This window comes from Euprymna scolopes, chromosome 2 (genome assembly GCF_053919585.1).
Source record: "Euprymna scolopes isolate OS-2025 chromosome 2, ASM5391958v1, whole genome shotgun sequence".
Lineage (NCBI taxonomy): Eukaryota > Metazoa > Mollusca > Cephalopoda > Sepiida > Sepiolidae > Euprymna > Euprymna scolopes.
In genome coordinates this window covers 144126067-144148438 of record NC_136483.1, presented here as the reverse complement: position 1 = coordinate 144148438, position 22372 = coordinate 144126067, and the positions used below count along the sequence as shown (strand labels likewise).

General features: G+C 34.8%; 1 protein-coding gene across 3 annotated transcripts in view; it reads left to right on the top strand.

Annotated features, from left to right (window-relative positions):
* The window catches only part of LOC145297012 (ceramide kinase-like), a 573763-nt gene that overhangs the window by 290643 nt on the left and 260748 nt on the right, over window positions 1–22372 (top strand). The gene's annotated exons all lie outside the window — the stretch shown is intronic.

The following is a 22372-nucleotide window of genomic DNA, read 5'->3' as shown; positions in this document are numbered from 1 at the left end:
GATACAGTTGATGTCAGCACATGGGTTCGTTGATTTCAGGATAGCGACACAGATGTGAGTGACAAAGTGCGCTCCGGGCGCCCATGCGTAGCAACATCTCCAAAAGTGCATTAAGAATGGTGATAACTATATAGGAAAATAATTTCTGGAGCACAAAAGATCGCTCGTTTTAATGATACGACCCTCGTCTTCGTAGCTCTTAAGCTTTTTTTGTTAAAAATGAGGATGTATTACTTTTGGAACGACCGTTGTATTTCTATTGGCCAGTGGTCATTTTCTCCGGTGACGACTTTTCACAGAATGGAACAGCCCTCACCCCTTCAAAATGGTGGGAAGATGCTGAGGGGTACCGATGAAAATCAGGGAGAAGATTGTTTATGTTTCACGCCAGTTTGATCCCACGATCATTCCGACGGGGAAGGGCAGCCGGTTGTAGAGGGGAGGGTGGGTTCTGAAGAGAGAATGGATTGAAGGAATACGATATTGAAAGAGTAAGATATAAAACGAAAAGGTTGGAGAGGAAGAAAGTGAATGACAAAGAGATAGAAAAAGAGGAGGAAGGAAACATAAGTGAGAATAGATAGATAGATAGATAGATAGATAGATAGATAGATAGATAGATAGCCATTTTTATACTGCGAATTTCTCTCAACCGATAGGCTTGACATTTCTTTGTTTGAAGTATGGGGAACGAATGGTTCTTTTCATGGTTACTTAAAGAGAAATACCGAATATTTTATATTTGTTTAACTGTTTAACTTGATTAACTTTACAATGGTAACAAAAATACATGCTACATAAGATTAACAGATAAGAACATTATAACTCTTCTTAAGCCCGCATATGCATCTTTATATATTTTCAGCGTTCACTCGTTTTCGATAAATATCCGACCCAATCATGATCGCCAATTAAGAAAAATAACTATATATTCTACTGATTCAACACTGGATTAAATTCTTAAAAGAAATGATCTATTAATATTAAGACACCATACTTGATAAACAACTTACATTAAAACATACAACTAAAAATAACTTCAAAAATACACATTTCTTTTAAATCGGAAAATCGCGCATACCAATAAATTCTCCATTAACAGAATAGAGGATTAACAGAACGAACTTATACATAGTTTTTCTTTTACAATTAAGTCACGGATGATCACATTAAATTAGACTCGCTTATTAGCATATAGGTTACTGTTTACTTCGTATAATCTGGATTAACCCACATTAAATATACATTCAGTCTAACTTTGATACTTTATTATGTTATGTGCGGCTTATTCTTTGTCTGCTCAATTTTGTTTCAAGTAAATTATAATAATGACATTTTTTTCTATTTTTATATTGCGAATAATTATTTTTTCGTGAAGGTGGTAAATTACGGAAATAAACAAAAGGCCGATGTTGCAGTTTCGGTCGCAAACAATGCAAAGAATAGGAAAGAACTTCAACTCCTTTTTTTGCAACAACGATCTTTATTTTTTGTCATTCTCCCACCACACGTGACTTCTCGTTAAGACCGTGACGTCACCCACGTCCCTAACATTCTCATCTTCTTTTAGCACGCTCTTTCTCTTTCCTTTTTATAGTCTTTCTCTTTTTCCTTACTGTGACGTCATTTCGCACGGCATTTGCATACGCGCGTCCGCGATGTTACACGACATAAAAAATTAGATATTTTGGGGGTTTTTTTTTTTTTGCAAATATTTAATTTGTTTATCTTATTAGAAATGACCCACGTTGAAAGGGAAAGTCTAGTCCGAAATACCAGCAACAAACGCCATCAAACTGTATTGTTCATAATAACACACACCGACGGTAATCGAAAGAAGATAATGTAGGATTAAATACCGAGGTTTTTCATGTGTAATGCTATTTAGGTCTGAATTAGTAAATCAGGTTAATCTAATCTTCTTGCATATATACTGGAAACATACCCAAGTTACTTTTTTGCTTCTCATTCTCTTCCTGTTTTCTCCTTCCCCTTATTCATTTTCTTTTCTTTCTTTTTCTTTCTTTCTTTCTTTTTTCATTATCTCTAATCTCTGACCGACCACCAAGCTTCAATTTTCCTTTCGTTTTGTTCACCCTGATAAGATGTCTTCTCTGTGATTGATGTGAAAGAAAGATAATCATTTTCTCCGATGACGACTTTTCACAGAATTGAACAGCCCTTACCCCTTCATCAGAAATGAATAAATAAGATGAGGGGGGTGCTGAGGGGTTCCGATGAAACTCATGAAGAAGATTGTTTATGTTTCACGCCAGTTTGATCCCACGAGCATTCCGACGGGGAAGGGCAGCCGGTTGTAGAGGGGAGTGGGGGGGGGGGAGCGCTGAAGAGAATGGATTGAAGGAATAAGATATTGAAGCAGTAAAGATATAAAAAGAAATGGTTGAAGAAGAAAGTGAATGACAAAGAGATGGAAAGAGAGGACCATAGAAACATACGTGAGAAGAGGAAAATCGGCAATAGAGTGATAGATAGATAGATAGATAGATAGATAGATAGATAGATAGATAAAGGGGCAGAACTCTTTTTAAAATTTCGTATACGTATTTTATATATGTATAACTCAGGTATAAGAGACTCTAATATAAGAAAAACGGGTGTAAGATAAATTTTCTCTGGTCCCAAATGAGAGCATGTGTTGATGTACAGGGTAACCCGGATATAAGAACCCCGGATATAAGAAAAATCGGATATAAGAAACCCCTGATATAAGAGCTAATCATGGTCCGAATTAGAATCTCTTATATCCGGTTTACATTGTATTTCAATTGAAATTGAATCCATATTGTACAGGACACTAATTCAAGGAATTTTAAAATGTCAGCTTCTGACTATATTAAAGACGAAACGGGGTACGAAGTAGTAATGGTTGTCAATGTGGGATATGCTTAGTTTAATTTCGTTTTCAGCAAATAGGACAAAGACGAGGTAAAAAAAAAATTGTTCGTTAACGTCCAGATACCGCCATTTTTGTGTGAAATCGACACAATAGATATTAGACAGTATTTCTTTAAACTTCGGTTTCTTTGAAGTATTTTAAATGACTCTAGGATACATAGTAAGTGAACGACCTTCCATTTGAACATTCTAATTTTTCAGATCGTCATTAAATTAAATCTCTGGACTCAATTGGACACCAATTAAACAAGATTCCCTGAATTTAAATTTATTCTTAACAACACTTAAGTCTTGAACTTTAGGCACATTAGAGAAGCAAAATTCATGGAATGAACTTCCATCAACGTTAGAAGAAGGAATATAGAAAAAAGATTGAATATCATTACACCTTGATCTTAATTTTCGTGATTGGAATTAATTTTACATTTCTCCTGTACATATACTTTTTTATTTATTTATTCATTGATCAACCTTTTCACAGTAAAATCTCAATGATTGCTAACATTTGAAAACGGAGCACATATAAATAAAAAAATATTAGGCTAAATTCTAGTAGCGAACAACCGTGCTGATGGAGAGACTTAATATAAATAAAAAGCAATATCGTCACTGAAACGATCGTATCCGAAGCTGTCTCTGCTTAATTCTTAGAACAAATATAAATGCATATGTCATAAATGTTTTTAACTCTTAACTATATATATATATATATATATATATATATATATATATATATATATATATATATATATATATATATATATATATAATAGGAAAGATTATTCCCCTCCGGAAAAAAAAAAACATTATAGTTTTACAAACGCCAAATATAAATTCAATATGATCCGACTACTAGCCAATATCTGTTGTATATTTTGCGCATATTATCATTCGCTTTTATCCTAGAATATATTATTTTCAAAAGAACCACATTTCAAAATAAGTCATATTAAACGGTGGTAGCACGATTTTCACTTGCAAATTATTTATTCATCTTCTTTTCCCCCAATATAATCGGAAACTTTTCTTAATTGTGCAATATTCTTAACACAATCGTCGTCCGTGTTCAGTTCTTATTACTATACATTCAACATTACTTCTTTCGTCTGCAAAGCTTAAAATAGGGACGGCTCCCTGTACACTTACGTCTAAATTCATTTGCTGTTCGCATGAGTTCATCAGAGTAAAGGCATATCGGAATAATGTATTTCCAAACGGTTAATAACAACTTTTACGAAGTAAACAAGATGGCGCCAGATATACAAACCACACACTTTCGATTTTTCTCTTTTTTTAAGATATGATTTTCTCATGCATCATTTAAGACAAACAACGACTATTCATCAAAAGCGTACATAATTATTTTTTTAATTTCGTACGCTTTCTATCTATAAGTACATTTTGTTGAGATTAGTAAATATATAGAGAGAGGGAGGGAGGGAGACACAGAGAGAGAGTTGTTTCCCTTTTTGTTTCTTCGAGCGGTAAGTTGCTTCTTATCATTTTCTTTGTTACGGTTGACTTACTCTCTTCCGCGAAAATAATAACAAAAAAAAAAACATACGAACGTTGATCTAAGAACGAAAACATCGAACAAGAGTTGAATACTGAAGCAAAAGAAGTAACGAAATAAAGCGAAGTATTTTTCGTTCCTTCTTAAATTAATTAATATATAAATAAATAAATAAAACTAAACTTCTAAACTTCTTCTTTTGGACATGCTTGCTTACACTTCTATTTTTTCTTTTGTTTTAAGAAATAAAGCAGCACTTCTTCCCAAATTTCGTTATTAACTTATTATTTTCTTCGATATGAGCGCGTCTTAACAAATATGTCAGACATAGTCTTTTAACATTGAACGACATGCGCAAAGTCGTTGCTCGTAACAGGATCGTTTGATTATCAAACGTCATTTTTTATTGTATTGAGCAGTTTATTCGAATGCAATTCAGATAATTGGGTCCCTCACTGATGTATTGTCCGATATACGGACAAACCGTAGAGACGAAGGCCCCGAAACGGTGCGCATTCTCTCCTGATGACCCGATATTATCTGTAAGATAAAATACACTCCCCCAAAGACATGACTATAAAAAAGTTTACGAATGAATAAACTAACAAATACAATGAAATCTCCCCCCCCCAAAGAAAAACGATAAATACCATTCTATACAAGTAAAAAACAAAGATGAGGAAGGCCGAAGAAAGGTGCGATTTCTCTCTTAACAACCGACATTATTTTTATCCAAAATGGATTACTTCACAAGTGAAAACAGCTGATAAACATCATTATATACAAGCCTATAAGGTAAGCTGTTTCTTTCAAAACACATTTGTTGTTCGCTTGCTTCATGGCGAGTTTCTGCTACTCTTCTGGTAGCAATTTTTATTCTTTAGAATCCTCTTCAAAAAGCCAAACGATACAGACTTTCTTCTTCAAAAGAGACGCCCATCAACCTTTAAAGATATATGAAGCAAATCTATATCAGGGCTTTTTCAAACGATTTTTTTTTTTCTTTTCATAAATCTTCTTTTTTTTTTTTTTTCTTGTAGATGTAAAAATCTCCGGGTAATAAGTCCATTGAAGAAAAATGCTCGTATCGTTGGCTTTTTAAAGAGGATTTTAATATTTTCTTTTGTTTTGTTTTTTTAACGCGTACCTCAACGCGACATCAAGACATGAACTGAAAAATGAAACAAAATGAATAAATTAGTAAATAAAATATGCACAATTAAATGATGCAAAAAATATTTCGTTTCGTTTTCGAATATTTTCACATGGTTTTTTTAGATCATGCTCCAAAACGTTTTCACTATTGTTTCTGTGGTGATTCGTCTCTAGTAAGCCAATACTCAACTTTCTCTTTCATTTTGTTCCAGGGCTTCATTTCTCTTCGTGAAAACAAAGCAAAAATATCTCAGTCTAGAAGGATCTCTTCTTCGTTGAAAAACACCAAAACCATGGTTTTAGGCTTGCTTAACATGCTTCCTAAGATTTTTTTTTATTATTTGCGGGGCTTCGTTTCTTAACTTCTACACCACTGCATATAAGCAAAACAACACACAACAAAACTGCATTGGTGTAGAATTCTCCTTCATTGAAAGACTACAGAACCCATGGTTGAGTAATGTGTTGTTTATTGCCTTGTCCTTCAGTTTTATTAGTGAGCTTTTATTCCTTAACGACCACTTCATAAAACAAAGCAATACCTCAATCTAGAAGTATTTCTCCATCATAGAATATGACCAGAACTATTGTTTTAGGCTTGCTTAACGTACCTTGTAATTTTTTTTTTATTAGGGTTTTGTTTCTTAACTTATAGATCCCCCCATAAAACAAAACAAACCTACTTCAGTCTAGGATTTCTCCTTCGTTGAAAGACAACAGAACAATGGTTATAGGATTGATTAACGTGCTTTTTATCATTGCTTTTTTTATTAGCGGGGCGGGACTTCATTTCTTAACTTATCCACCACTTAATAAAATCAAAACAAAAACAAAACGCAATTACATCAGTCTATAAGGATTTCTCCTTCATTGCAAATGCAGCAGAACCAATGGTTTCAAGATAGGTTAAAATATGCCTTCGTTAACATTCGTTAGTTATCGCTTTCCTCGGTTTACGATGATGTGCTAGATAATTATAGTTTAATATGTTTTTGAGGCGACAAGGTACTTTAAATTAATCTATTCTGGTTTGGGGCCATCTTTATGCCACCTTTCCATCGGGCAACGCCGGTACACAGGTCCTGCTATATATATATATATATATATATATATATATATATATATATATATGTATATATATGTGTGTGTGTGTGTGTGTGTGTGTGTGTGTGTGTGTGTGAATATGTCTCCGTTTATATTTTGGTTTATGTGATATCAAGGTTAAGTTTTTATTAAACGAATGTGTCATAGCTTTTATTAGCTGTCATGTTTCCATCTACAAGAGGAGATAAGAAATATGACATGATAATTGCGCATGTATTTTTATTGCATTTATTTGTGCAAGTGAAGACCCGTTCTCTTTATATTTGTCTGGCGATTTTCCCCCCGTTTTATCATTTTCTCTACTACTACTACTACTACTACTACTACTACTATTAATACTACTATTACTACTGCTACTGCTGCTACTACTACTACTGCTGCTACTACTACTACTACTACTACAAATACTACTATTAAATTTACTAAGTTACGTTGCTAACCAATCGACAACGTTGATACTCAATATTGCTTACGTTTTTTTATACTATCGCTGAAATTAAAAAATCCTTAAAACGGTTCGGTAAAAGTCAATGTTTTTAACGTGGCATGTTGTTGCCTACGTAGTCTTCTGTTGTTATTGAAGCTCGAATTTTATTTGTGTTTTTGTTGTTTTTTCTTGTTCGTTTGTTTTTATATATGTATCAGTCAATTAATTGTCTGTCATTTGGTACGCACGTGTAGTTAAGTTGTAAAATTATACCACTGCTTGAAAGCATTGTAATTAAAATTAAATCTTTAAGAAATTATAAACTAATAATTTAGACATATTTGATTCATTAGCAATTCGTTAAACACTTAAAACTTGGAATCGACAAAATGGCTTTTTGTTACTTGCATTGAAAATGGTGTCTGAAATGGAATTTATTTGTAGTTTGTTTCTTTAATAAAGTCCTGCGTGTTCATAAGAGAATTCAATTTGCTTCAATAAATTTGCCAAACAAGTAAAAAAAATAAATAAATAAAAAATAAAAACATGCTTCAGTTGCCACTAAGTGAATTGAGGGCAAAATTTTACATAAAAAAAGGATATAGTGGCCCAGATTGTTTTCAATTTGTATTGCTGCATCATTTGCACATTTACTGCATCACCTGGAAGTCTATTCAAAGGTCTCATGTATGATATCAACCATACCAGTTATTCTAGGTGCCACGGGGCTTATGAAGGAGAACCTGAAGTCCTACCAAACTAATATTCCTGGTGAACCAAGTGCAAAAGAGATTCAGACAATTGCGCTTAAGGGAACGACGAGGATACTAAAAAGAGCTCTCGGTTAGTTTTAATAAAAAGCAGGGCAATGTTGACAGCCGGTTTGGCTGCCCTATATCCAGCGTTACAATCTTCAAAGGAAGAAAAAAAAAACGATCCAGATATCTTGATCGATGATGCTAATGCTCGGGCTGGATTCTTTCTGGTGCCATAGAGTAAAGTGGATCCTGGAGAATATTATAATGCCAATTGAGAAGATTGTTTGATTGTCTTACAGCATATCAATCATTTTCGGGTTATTTAATGCCGAATCCAATAATTTTGGAAAAAAATGTTATGCTTCAATTTGTTTTTATATCTTCAAACATTAGGTTTGGTTTGGTTTGGTTTGGCTTGATTTAGTTTGGTTTGGGGGGGGCTTTTTTGCATGGTAGTCACCACTTATCAAGACCCGGAAGCCACTCGGGGATAAAGGTTATTGCGTGTACAGTAATCAATGGGATAATATCGTAGTAATCGTTAGTAATGGAGATTTGATAAAGTGTCTTACTTAAGGGGCCGGTTTATCAGGAATTTGTTTATGTTGGACTTGAAGACATCCAAGTTGTAGTCAGGTGGGAAACAGGCAAACGGAAGAGAGTTCCACAGATGTGCACTTCTAAGAAAGAAGCTTTGTTCATGGAATCTACGTTTTGATTTAGGCACAGATAAAGAATGGGGAAAATTATTGACAGTGGTTTCAGCTAGACGGGTGTTTTTTGTGAAAGATTGGCGAGGGTTGACCAGGGATTGGAGCTCAGACGAGCACTTGCCATGGAAATAACGATAAAACAAAGACAGGCTCACAACGTCTCTTCTATGGTTTGGTTTGGTTTGGTTTGGTTTGGTTTTGTTGTTTCGTTTTACCAAATGATTTGCATAATCGCCCTCCGTTTCGTATCTAAATGATTCTGGGTTCGCGTGGGACTTTCCTTACAGCAAGCACACGCTCGCTATGGTTGATTATTTTTCTGTCTCTCCGCACAGTTATCGCAAATAAGCTCTTTATTGTATTTTAGACTCCCAACAGCACCAAATTGGCTTAATCGCCCTCGCTTCATATATAAATATTCTAGTTTCCTTACAGCATCCACGTGCGAACCGTGGCCACTTACTTCTCTTTCTCTCTGCACTGTTACTTGGCACTTTAATGACATGTGCTCAGATGAATTAATAGCATTAGTCCCCCCTCGACGTATGTATTCCCGCTTGACCGGACAAACAACAAAATTCCATTCTTCACTGTTGAAGTCCCTAGGCGCCAGAAACCCTACTCTAGTAGTTCTTTTGGTCTGGTTGCTAGACTTTGGAATTCCCTACCTGTTTCCTGTTTTTATGAATATTAATATGCAGAAGTTTAGATGTAACGTGAACAGATATTTCGCTGCTCAACTCCCTACAGTTTCCCGTTAAACACGATTCCAAATAGTAGCCCTTTACGTTCAAAATGGGACGTGTTTGAGGTAAAAAAGTGTAAAAAGAATTCGCAAAGAGATGCTTATTTTATTTTGTATTTCAATACAATAGTGTTACATTATCTTTGTTTTCGTCCGATTTGAAAATATTTGTGAAAGCATTGGTGAAGAGAAACACGTGAAAATTTTATGCATTTTTTACTTGCAGTTATATTATTATTTCGAGTTAAATAAAACACACACACATACACACACACACACACACACACACACACATCGAGCCGAATTTTCTGCATAATCGTCCTCATCTCGTATCTAAATCATTCTAGGTTCACGTGTCACCGTTTCCTTACAGCGAGCACACCCTAATCGTGCCCACTTTTTTCTCTGTCTCTCCCTACTGGCATCGCAAATGGTTCCGTATTTTATTTAGTATTTCAATATTACAGCGCTACATGATTTTTGTTTTCGTCATCTTTGAAAATACTGTTGTGATGATTAATCGGAATCGGAATCGGGGATCGGAACAATCGACAAATTTGGGGGTATCGGAATTGGTATCGGAATCGGAAAATTGATGCCTATTTTCCGATGCCAAAACAATTCTTTTAATTTCATTTTTAATTTTATTTTGTTTAAAGCAAAATCTTCCAGTGCTAGCAATAAATGATAAAATAATAAATATTTATTGATTTTAAAATATCAGTGAAGCTAAAATCGATAGATTATCCTTTATAAGTGTAAATTCAAGTTTAGGAGAATATTTGCAGATTTAACATGTGTTTTTTTACAGAAATCGGGGAAAATAACAATTCTATAGTTAAATATTTAGAGATTTATAAAGAATCGGAATCGGTAATTGTATTGGAATCGGAAATTTAATACGGAATCGTTAATTGTATCGGAATATGGGAAAATATTGGAATTGTCCCATTACTATTTGAAAATATTAGTGAAAACATCTCCAAATAAAGAGAGAGTCGGCGAAGAGAGATAGATAGATAGATAGAGAGAGAGAGAGAGAGAGAGAGAGAGAGAGAGAGAGAGAGAGAGATAAACGAAAAATCTATGAAGTTTCTCCGCACTGTTACAACAAACAGTTCCTTATTTTATTTAGTATTTCAATTGTCCGGTCTGCCGATCTGATTGTCGAGGACGAATCCTCGGTGGGTATTATTGGCGTCAGTAAGAAGACTTCTTAACCTTGCTCTTGATTCACATCCAGTTGTATACATCCCCCCCGAGTCAATGTGATTGGCTGGTGTTATTATGTGTAGAGTAGCAGGTTCGCACAAACCATCCTACATGTATAATTGATCCTTATTTAATTTTGTATTGCAATGTTAAAGTGCTACATAACCTTTGTTTTCGTCCTCTTTGAAGGAAACATAGATAGGAAAAGAGATAGAAGAGAAATGTATAAACATAAAACTTTTACGCATGTTTTACTCGCACTTCGACTATTAAATGAAACTATCGTCTCAAATTCTCACACTAAGGCAACCGTGGAATTTCCACGGGGTCCTACCGGTACATATAATTGTAATGTAACGATTAAACGAGAGTGTAGCAAAAACAACGGGATGTGATATACATGAAATGCAACATAAAATTATCGGTTATTAAATAAAGCCGGTCATAAAAGGGCCGTAACTGTCACAGAATGAAATGTTTATTTCTTCAGCTTTCTCCTTGTTTATTCACGTGTACGCCGATGTTTACATTAATGTGTACAGCTATGTTGTTGTGTAAATACACCCCCATACATATACACATACTTGCACACACACACACACACACACACACACACACACATACACACACACATGCGTACGCATATACACAGTCAACAGCTTAAATAAATTACACGCTCAATAAAAGATTGGCACACTGAACGCCACTACACAAACCATAATAAACACGGACTAACACACATACGAGATACGCGTCTTTGAAACTGCATTCCCCCTAGCGGAAAAATAAGAAAACAAAAAAGAAACAGGTTCGGTAAGTACGTCGATAGAAAGTAGAAAAAAAAGAGAAATATGAAATGACCGAGAAATCGCTTGTTTTGTTTTACGACATATCCACCCTTTTCGAGCAAGCAACCTTTGTAAAAATGTGTATAATCTTGATACCTTTAAATACCGTATATTTCGGCGTATAAAGATAAGATAAGACGAGGTATAAAACTGAAGCAAATTTTAATAAATTTATCATATATCGGCTGTATGAGACGACTGCTAAATCACGGAACCATGTTTGTTTAGCCTAGGCTACGGATTGCAACATCCGGTATCTTATCAAATATTGGTTTTAAAAGGTTATTTTTTTTTTCAAACTTTAAGTGTCGTCTTATGTACCGAAATATAGGATATCTATCAATAGGTAAAGGTAGATAGTTTAGTGCTGCCCACCACAGCATTATGTGACAGAAGGCCTGGAAAGTAGGGCGTCAAGCAAGCTCCCCTAAAGAAGGGCCACTCTTGCTTAGCAAAACTTGCCTGAGTATCTCCGTTGGCAATACCCGGTCGCAAGCAAGAAAGCAATAAAGTTACCCCACCTGAAAGCCGTGTGGCAAGGCCTGGGAGGGTGAACTTCCTTGGTAATACCCAGACGACCTAACTCAGTCCGACAGGTACTGGGCCAGTTCCTGGCCTCCTCACTTGTCGGGATGATTGTCAAGAACGGATTCCTGACTGGCACCTCTCTATCCAGCCCCCAAACAACCCAAGCAGCAATAGGAAAAAGCTATATATATATATATATATATATATATATATATATATATATATATATATATATATATATATAGATAGATAGATAGATAGATAGATAGATGTTATTTTTTTTTTCATTTTTGGAAAAAGAAATCCAGCAGAGTGCTCAGTTATGAGGAAATCCAAAAATAAGAGCGTATCATTCATATTTTGTTTACAGAAAGTTTTAGATGAGATAAGTCATTGGTACCGTCGGTTTCAAACACGATAATTAGGGGCCGTTGTAGATACCCATATCAAGCTCTCTCAAGGTATTAGCTGAAGAGAGCTTAATAGGGGTAGCTAAAACGGTCCCTAATTATCGGGTTTGAAATCGACGGTACCAATCACTTATCTAAAACTTTCTGCAAACAATATATATATATATATATATATATATATATATATATATATATATATATATATATATACCACCAGGCCGCTCAGGGTTGTCCCCGATGTATGTATATATATATATATTAGAAATGGTAATTAATAAAAACTGAAGAAAGTGCTCAATACTGTTGTATGAAAGTGTGAAAGAGCCTCTTTCACTCTATCATCCCATAACAACGAACAGTTCTGTAAAAGTAAAAGTCTGAGGAAGCTACAGACGGCAAAAAAAAACGGCCGGGTAGCTGAAACAATAATGTAACTTAACAGAAAGATACGGTAATAAAAAATAAAACGTATATATATATATATATATATATATATGTTTTAAGAGTGAAAGAGGCTCTTTCACACTTTCATACAACAGTATTGAGCACTTTCTTCAGTTTTTATTAATTACCATTTCTACTATATATATATATATATATATATATATATATATATATATATATATATACAGAAGCGACACCAACATGACGAATTCCGATCAGTAGTAATTATTTAATATTGAGCATCATATATTTATATATATATATATATATATATATATATATATATATATATTTATATATATATATATATATATATATATATATATATATATCTTTAACACTTCTTTCCTTCCAACATTATGGGTTTAGGCAAGCCCGTCCTATTGCAAATATCCGAACTGTAATCTTTGAATGTGCATACTGGATAAAGCAGGGGGCTAGGGCAGTAGCCCTAGATATATTTAAGGTTTTTAACATGGCATGGCATGATAGTTTTCTCACAAAAAACAGATCCCACTTAACATAATTCAAGCTTTCTTAAATAAAAGAAGAATCCAGGTTGCCCTCGATGTTCCTACGTCAAAATAATATGATACAAATGCGGGTGTACCTCAGGGGTCGATCCTTGAACTTTTATTATTCTTTATTATTCATAAATAACCTCCCTGAAAAAATTGTCTCTAAGATAGATATATTTGCTGACGACACCACACTCTATAACAGACACGAGGGGAAAACGGATTAACATATATCTAAATCGATGGCAGAAACACTAGAGGAAGACCTCCAATTTGTAGTGGAAGGGGTGAAAAATGGATGATCACATTCAATGCTGCGAGGCTAAGCTTTTTTCCTTCAATAATCACAAGAAACGTGCTACATCAATAATAGCCATGGCAAATGATACATTACCTGAAAGTACTTCTTTCAAACTCCTCGGTTTAACGTTCTCAGGGAACATGAGTTGGAGCAGATACATTTAGGACATTGCCAAGGCTGCTGCAAAAAATTTGGGCCCTCTCTACTGTGCTAGAAAGTTACTTACGACTGAAAGTATCCTGTACCTCTACAAGGCCACCATTCGCCCATGCATGGAGTATTGTTGTCACATTTGGGTTAGTGCATCTGCTATTATTCTCTCCCTTTTAGACAGAGTACAAAAGAGAGTCGCCAACATAACAGATCCCATAAAAGATGTTCCGACGAACTTCAAGCTCTTGTCCCCCTATGACGTAAATACCCCCCCCGACAAACCCGATAGTCAGCAAAATCCCACCCTACACAATAGAAATCTCTATATGTAAGAAAGCCTTCCACTCTACTAGTTTCTTCCCTAAGACTGATAGACTTTGAGATTTCCTTCCGGGTTCCTGCTTCCCTGACTGTACTGACATGCAGAAGTTCAACATTTTGCTGCTCCACTCCCTGCATAGTACCCCTACAAGTTTTCAAATTATGAACCTGATAGTAGCCCCCTCCCCCTACATCAAAATGGCACTGTGCCTTCTTTAGGGTAAAAATGAATGTATGTATATATATATATATATATATATATATATATATATAATTATTTTTTTACTATAATAATTAAATACCTACAGACACTAGTGTTTCATCCTTTCGGGATTCTTCAGTGCAGGGTGTCACGATTACTACCAGTCGAACGATTCGAACCCCGCGACACGAGACATCTCTGGCTCGATTAGCGGAGGCCGTATCCATTCGGCTACTATTAACCGTGTGAAATAGCGTTGAATTTTAAACATTTTAATTTAAATGTTCATTACGTCAGACAGACAGTGATCAAATCGTTATACGATGATCTACGCATAAGAGCTAAATTGACCGACTTTTAATTCAACGGAAAGTGCTCAACGATAAGAAACGAATTTCTTAAAGGGGCTGTCATAATTATTTTTTTACTATAATCATTAAATACCTACAGACACTAGTGTTTCATCCTTTCGGGATTCTTCAGTGCAGGGTGTCACGATTACTACCAGTCGAACGATTCGTAGATTATATATATATATATATATATATATATATATATATATATATATATATATATATATATATATATATATCATGATTTTCTTGGTGATACAAAACTTTATTAAGGCAATCATGAAGGGAAGACGTATTCCTTCGGAATTCATTTTATATTTAAAAAAAAAAAGACCGAGGAGAAAAGGAAAATGGATAGCGACTAAAAAATAAAAGTAGGGAAATAGAAAAAAAATCAAAACGAGTCAATCTACATGTTTCGCCCTCACTCATCAAAATTGGAATCGAGGGATTTATTTTTTAGTAATTTGTTTTCCTTAATGATAAAATCTAAAAAAAAAAAAAAGAGAGAGAGAGACGGGAGCAAGAGCAATCGTATGGGGATGAATTTTAGAGGCTGATCACATTCAAACCCAACAAGCAGTCCTTTTGCTTACAAAGGGGAGGCTTCCTAAGGCGAACATGAACAGTTTCCAAGACTTTTAGATGATATACGGAGTGAGCTCGACTCAATACGGAGAAAGAGTCGATGCTGAAGTTCGTTGCACAATCCCGGTATTTAATAAAGTGTTCCGTTATAGCGGATATATATGTGTTGTTTACAGCGTCGGTAGGTAGGAATGTTCCATTCCTGATTTTGCTCGGTACATGTTGTTGTATGCGACTTTCCAATTTTAAAGACGTTCGACCAATGTAGTCGGCACCGTAACCACATTTAAATGAATAAATGAAATTACTAATATGATGACCGGGTAGAACATCTTTTTTATTGGAAGCCATTGATGGTTTTGTATTATACACAACATGAACATTTGAAGCAAAATAACATCCTTCAACAGTTGAACTAATTTGTTTGGTGAATTTTTCACTCACTTTCCCCAACCACGGCAATCGAATATAAACCGGACATTTATCCACCATATTGGGTTTTGTTCGTAAAAAATCTGCTCTTTTCCTTTTAATGGTGGTTTCAATTACATCTAAAGGATACCCATTATTGGACAAAGCATCTGTAATTGTATTTAATTCCTCATCCAATTTTTCTGGCGAGCAGATCATTAGGGCACGATGTGTTTATGTCCAAATTAAATTATATTTGCGCTTGTTAGGGCAGAATGAATCCCAGCGTGTATACAGCCCAGTGAATGTTGGTTTGCGATAAATCGATGTAAGGTAACTAGATGGAGTTTTCGTTACCAAAACATCGAGAGACGCCAGGGCGGAATTATCTTCACTTTCATACGTATACTTTAACGCCGGATGCATACTGTTTTGTAACGAGAAAAATTCGTTTGCCTCCGAATTACTATCAAATAGGCAAAACGTGTCGTGTACATGTCTAAAATAGACCAATGGTTTTATGGGTCCGGACATTAATTTTTCCTCCTGGAATCCTACAAAAATGTTGGCCTATGTGGGTCCCAACACGGAGCTCATCGACACACCATCAATTTGCGCCGGCCCACAAGTCCAAAGAGACCAAGGCTTGACTTCAGAAGGAGTGCTACGGCTTTATACCCTTCTCTCACTGGCCCCTCCTCCGCCGACATGAATCAGCTGGACTACTTCGATTGGTCATACGTCGAGAACATCACCAACATGACCTCCCACGACACCAAAGTCAGCTTTATCGCAGCCATCTGCTGAGTATTCACTGAGCTCTTGCTAGCGCTTGTAGAAAAGCTATGCTCCCAATTCCGGACCGTATCAAGGCGATGATTGAGGCTGAAGGCGGCTACATTGAATAGATGTCAGCTTTAATCAAGTCACCTGGGTTGATTTCTTCAATAAAAGTTTTAAAATAAAACAGTAGTGTTGTTTTCTTTAGGTTGTGAAGCTTTTATCGTTCCCAACTGTCTATATACATAGAGACGGAGAGGGAGAGAGAGAATCGTCGAGGCATATTAAAGAGTTATAAAGGGGTGTAATTAGTGAAATATTTTATACCTTTCGTATTTAAAGAGATATGACAATGCAGGGGCAAACTCTAAAACCACAGGCTGACTGAAGCAATCAAATAACTAACTAAAATAAAAATGCTAAAATGTAAGAAATAATATATTATAAATATTCAAGTAAAAAAATTCGGAAAGAAGGGATCACTTTAAGAAAAAAGTTTGAAATTTTCGCTTATTAAACAATAATTACTTTATTAGAAAATAATCTGTTGCTACGAAAATAATAAATAAATAAATAAATAATAAATAGCTCCCGTAAAATGACGGCACAGATTCTTTGACCTGTTGTCAAACGTTAATGACTTCAAAAGCCGCTGCTCACTGACAAACGGCCGCCGGCTAAATCTTGTATGAGTTGCATAAATTGTGGACATTGCGCGCCAATATTAACACGTGCAAAAAAAAAAAGAGATTAACAAAAATCTTAAAAACAAAATGGCGTCCGAAAAAACATGGCTGGCAAATCTGTTACCGCTCTTTGTTCTTCGCTTGCCATATGTGATGAGATAAAAACGTACGAAAGCGCATATGGGATTGTCATCAAGATCGTTAAAATCGCAGGAATTATGCCGTCGGAAATGGTGCAAATTATTAATATTATTCAGGAATGCCTAAAGTCTGGTTTTTATATGTATATTTTGTGTTTAATCACTTTTTTTTTTCTTTTTTTTTTTTTTTTTTTGACGAGCAAGGTCTTTTCAGAAAGAATGGGAAACGATGCAAACCGATGCAATTTTAGAAGTTTGTTTTTGCTTCGTATCTTTTTTGAACTCGTCCATTTACAACCATTATCTCGATAATGTTTGTTTCTCCCCCCTACGTGTCTAAAACTAAACGAAACTTCCATGAGCAAAGTTTTGGTTTCCTTTACGGTAACTATCCTGATGTTTTTTTTTTTTACTGCAGGACTAATAAGTAGAGCTAGGACAACAGCATATCCTTTTTATTGTTTTGACTCTCGAGTGTGTATCCGTTGATATCTTTTAGGCTTTTATATAGAGTGGTGTGGTTCTTGGTTGATTAACTGTGTCTCGAGAGTCAAAACAATGAAAAGAATATTCTGTTAAATTTCGTTCCATTTTAATGATTTTTTTTTAACTTGTGCATGCGTCCCAAAATATCGAAAGTAATCGAATGAATAAAATTCAATAATCGTACTTTTAATATATAAAAACGAAAGATTTCTGTTTTATAATTTTTTTATAAAATTTTATAAACAAAAATGAAATAATTTAATTTTTACACGAAAAAAGTCAATTTGGTATACCTTTTTGGCATTTTTTATTTTATTTTTTATTTTATTTTTTATTTTTTTACATAAGTTCAACTCACGATTCACATTGGAAATGTCGACTTTTATAGGTTTTGGTGGTATGGTTGCAACGAATAAACAGCCCAAACCTCCCCATATTTAGAACGGCTTTCGGAATAGGCACCCTCAACCTCCCCACATTAAGAACGACTTTCGGAATACACATTCCCAACCTCCCCATGTTAAGAACGGCTTCGAAATAGACACCCCAACATGCCCATGTTAATAACGGCTTTCGGAACAGACACCCCCAACCTTTTCAGCTGAAAACCTAGAAAAGTTGATATGTCGAATGTGAACGGTGAGTTGGACGTAAAACGAAACGAAATTAAAATTTCCGTTCCATTTTTACAACAAACGTAAAACAGAGCGTTCTCCGCAAGTTTTAACTTTATTTTTTTTAATTTTTATTTTTATTGTTATTTTTTTGTTTGTTTATTTTTTTTTTGTTTGTTTGTTTTTTTAATCCTTTGAGATGAGGTCTTCATAATTTGTGTAGTCATTCTTTTTTTGAACTGTTATCCTCGTGTTCACAGCTGTTGTTTCGCCACGTTCCGGCCAACTTATCCTCTGATTTTCTCTGCGGTTCCAGGTGAGCATTGTCTGAAGATAACGATTTCAATCCTCCTCAAAGCAGGCCAGAGGATTAGTTAGCCAAAACGTGGTGAGACAACAACTATTGATGGCAGTAATTGCTAGGGATAAGTCACAAGACTCAGCCTTCCGATGCCGTCGTGGTTAACCATCTGAAGAAGACCAGAGGATAAGTTGGTCGAAACGTGGTGAAACAACAACAACAACTATGAAGATGAGGATAACAGTCCGCAAAAAAAAAAAAAAAATAACGAATACAACACCGTTGTGACTGGTAATGATGTGGAAGTTTAGCAGAATTTGTTTATTTATATTGGACTTGAAAATCAACATGTTATATCCAGTCGTGAAGAATCTCTGCGATATTGTGTTCCACAGGGAAAGGTTAGTAGTAGATGCACCAGCTCAAAAGTGACAGCAATACTCCCCGCATGGGCGAATGGTGGCGTTGTATAGATACACAATTCTTTAAAATGTGTGTAATCTTCTGGTACGGTAAAGAAACCCCGACCTTCTTTGCAGCAGCCTTGGCAATGTCTTCAATGCACTTGTTCCAATTCGTCTTGGCTGTTCATGGTGAGCCGAGTAGTTCAAATGATGGTAGAGTCTGGCAATCTGTGGTTGAGAAGGATCACACGTAATCGCCTAAAAAAGTAGAACCTCATTTTTTTAGTGGGGTTTGGAGGTGATGAAACTGAGGGTGTTAGTCTATAAATTTACTGAAAATCTTTTATATACACTCGTTGACGTATCTCGATAAAAAGCTTTATCGGTTGTTAGGATTTTGGAAGAGGATCGGACTCAGAAACCGGAAAAATTGAAAATTGAGATATAAGAACCGGTATAGTAATCAGAAAAATTGAAAATTGAGATATAAGAACCGGTATAGTAATCAGAAAAATTGACTCTAATTTCTGATTCCAAACAGTCCTTTTGTTTTTAACTTAATTTTCTTTTGCTAATGCTAATAACAAATTGATATTTATTGATTTGAAACTACCAGGAATACTAAAAATTACGGATTAAATAACGAATTTTTGTAAAAATTGCACCGGAAATGATGTGAATGGATATATAAAGAAAAGTGAGAAAAATATAGATGAAAATCCTACATTAAATTTATCATAATCTTACTTTTTACATATATATATATATATATATGTGTGTGTGTGTGTGTGTATATGTGTGTATATATATGTATATATATGTGTATATATATGTATATATATGTGTATATATATGTATATATATGTATATATATGTATATATATATATACATATACATATATATACATATATATACATATACATATATATACATATATATGTATATATATGTATATATATGTATGTATATATATGTATATATATATGTATATATATATATATATATATATATATATATATATATATATATATATATATATATATACTAACATTTCAACCCGGCGTTGCCCAGGTGTTTGGATGTGTATGTTGAGCAAAAAAAAAAAAGGTAGTAGGAAGGCAGGCTCGAACCCGTACCGCAAAGGAGGAAAAGAACAGGGGGAAAAACCTGACATCTATGCTGTTACGACTACCGCCAAACCGGAAGTGACGTTTTTTAAAATTTAGGCTAGACAATCGAAAGGAGAGGATGACTTTAAAAAATATCGGCGAAAAAAGCCCCCCCCCCTGTAGAAAAGTGCCCAGTTTAAGGTAAAGATAGTAATGTTTTTAGCCAATTTTTCGATATCTGTCATCTGAAAGGTCATACTTCAAAACGATACTGATCTTGAGAAAATCCGTTGCCTCTGTCGAAAGTGTTAGGCAAACATGCAAACATACATGCATACATACATACATACATTTATATATTGGTAACTAAAAATTTTCGACCCAAACCGATGAAAAAGCTTGCCCTATCTCTGAATACCCTGTAAAATTTCAAATGTTTAGACCAGAAATTGTCTGAGTAATTTGGTAGAGACCGCAGAGGTCAAATTTTTTAAAACTTTGACCTCTATTAGGACCCGTTAAAATTTATTGTTTTGGGCCCAAATCAAGTTATTAAGTTAGATCCATGTCCAAGAAACCTATATCTAAAATTTTAAGCGTTTAGACCCAAAATTGTCGGAGGAGTTTGGTAGAGTTCTCAAAGGTCAAATCGTTGAACTTTGACCTCTTAAAAGCCAAATTTCCGACCGAAAACCGATCACATACATTTTCCCAACTGTCAGTACCCTGTATATCAAATTTTGAGTCTGTAGACTAAAAGTTGACAAAGTTATTGCGTAGGGAAATGTACACAGACACTTTCACTTGTATAGGTAGATAGATAGATAGATTGATAGATTGATAGACTAATAGATTAAATAAAAATATACACATATACATAAATATATATGGAAACAATTTTTTCTTTACTGTAAAGATTCTACGCAAATATTATGCAAGTATAAATCATGTAGAATAGCTGCATGAGTATAATTACACGTAATAGTTAACTCTAGATGATCATCCCATAAGAAAACCGAAAAAAGTAATAAGGAATTAATTCAAATGAATGTTTAAAAGAATATGCAAATTAGCTAGATCTTTTGCTTGTGAATGCATTTCCACAACCCATATATATATATATATATATATATATATATATATATATATATATATATAATTGTATTTTCTTTTTAAATAAATAGAAAAGAGGCTTGCCTTTTTTCTGTTGTTCTTGGACTTCGGGCCGGGATCAAAGTGTAGTATCTGTTCCAGCAGATACTGCAAGCAAAGATTATATGTGGGGGCAACCCCACATATAAGACCTTGGTCAATGTAGGGGAAACCCTTCATACCAATTGTCACTATCCAGCTCCCCTACTCCCCGGGGAGTTGGTCCCCATTTCCCCTTCACTCCTCACATTAAAAATCAGCCTTGTGCCTAATTTTCTCGGAGTTTTCTTGGACTTCTGGCCGGGATCAAAGTGTAGTATCTGATCTGCAGATGCTGCACTTAAGATAATTTGTATCAGTCAATGGAGAGGAAACCCTCTATACTGGGACAATTATTATTTTTGGACCCAACCTTTTGCCTTTTTTTCGGGGAGCTGGTTTAACCCCACATAAAAATGACCTTGTGTCACATTTTGTTTTGGTGGGAAAGCAAATAAATACAAATAGAAAAGAGGGTTTTTAATATGAATATCAATACACACAAAAGAAAAACGAATTTATAGGAGTATATGTATATATAATGTGAAATTAAAAAGAAAATCGGTGCTTCTGCATTTACCGACTCGCGATTTCTACGAAGTTGGCTCGGGCTTGCTCGGCAGCTGACGGAAATAATCGAAAAGGGTCGGCCAAGTGTTCCTCGATTTTTAACGAACGCGCTGTTTAGCAAATACGAATGTATGAAGGCTACTTTTTTTTATAAACTGAAAGTAATAAAAAAAAAAATAATTTCAATCGCGCAGGTTAGGGTTACGATTTAGGGCTGGCTTCTTTTTTTTTGTTGTTTTACTTGGGAGTCGCCACTTATCGAAGCCCGAAGGCCACTCGAGGATAAGGGTTAATGAATGTAAGGTGGTAGTATAGTAATCGTTAATAGTGTAAATTGGGTAGAAATTGATTATTTATGGGGACGGCTCCAGAAGAACTTGTTTACATTAGATTTGAAGGCCACCATGCTGCGTTCAACCAGAAGTATACATGTTTGTAATTTTATTTATTGTATTTCCATGTTTTTC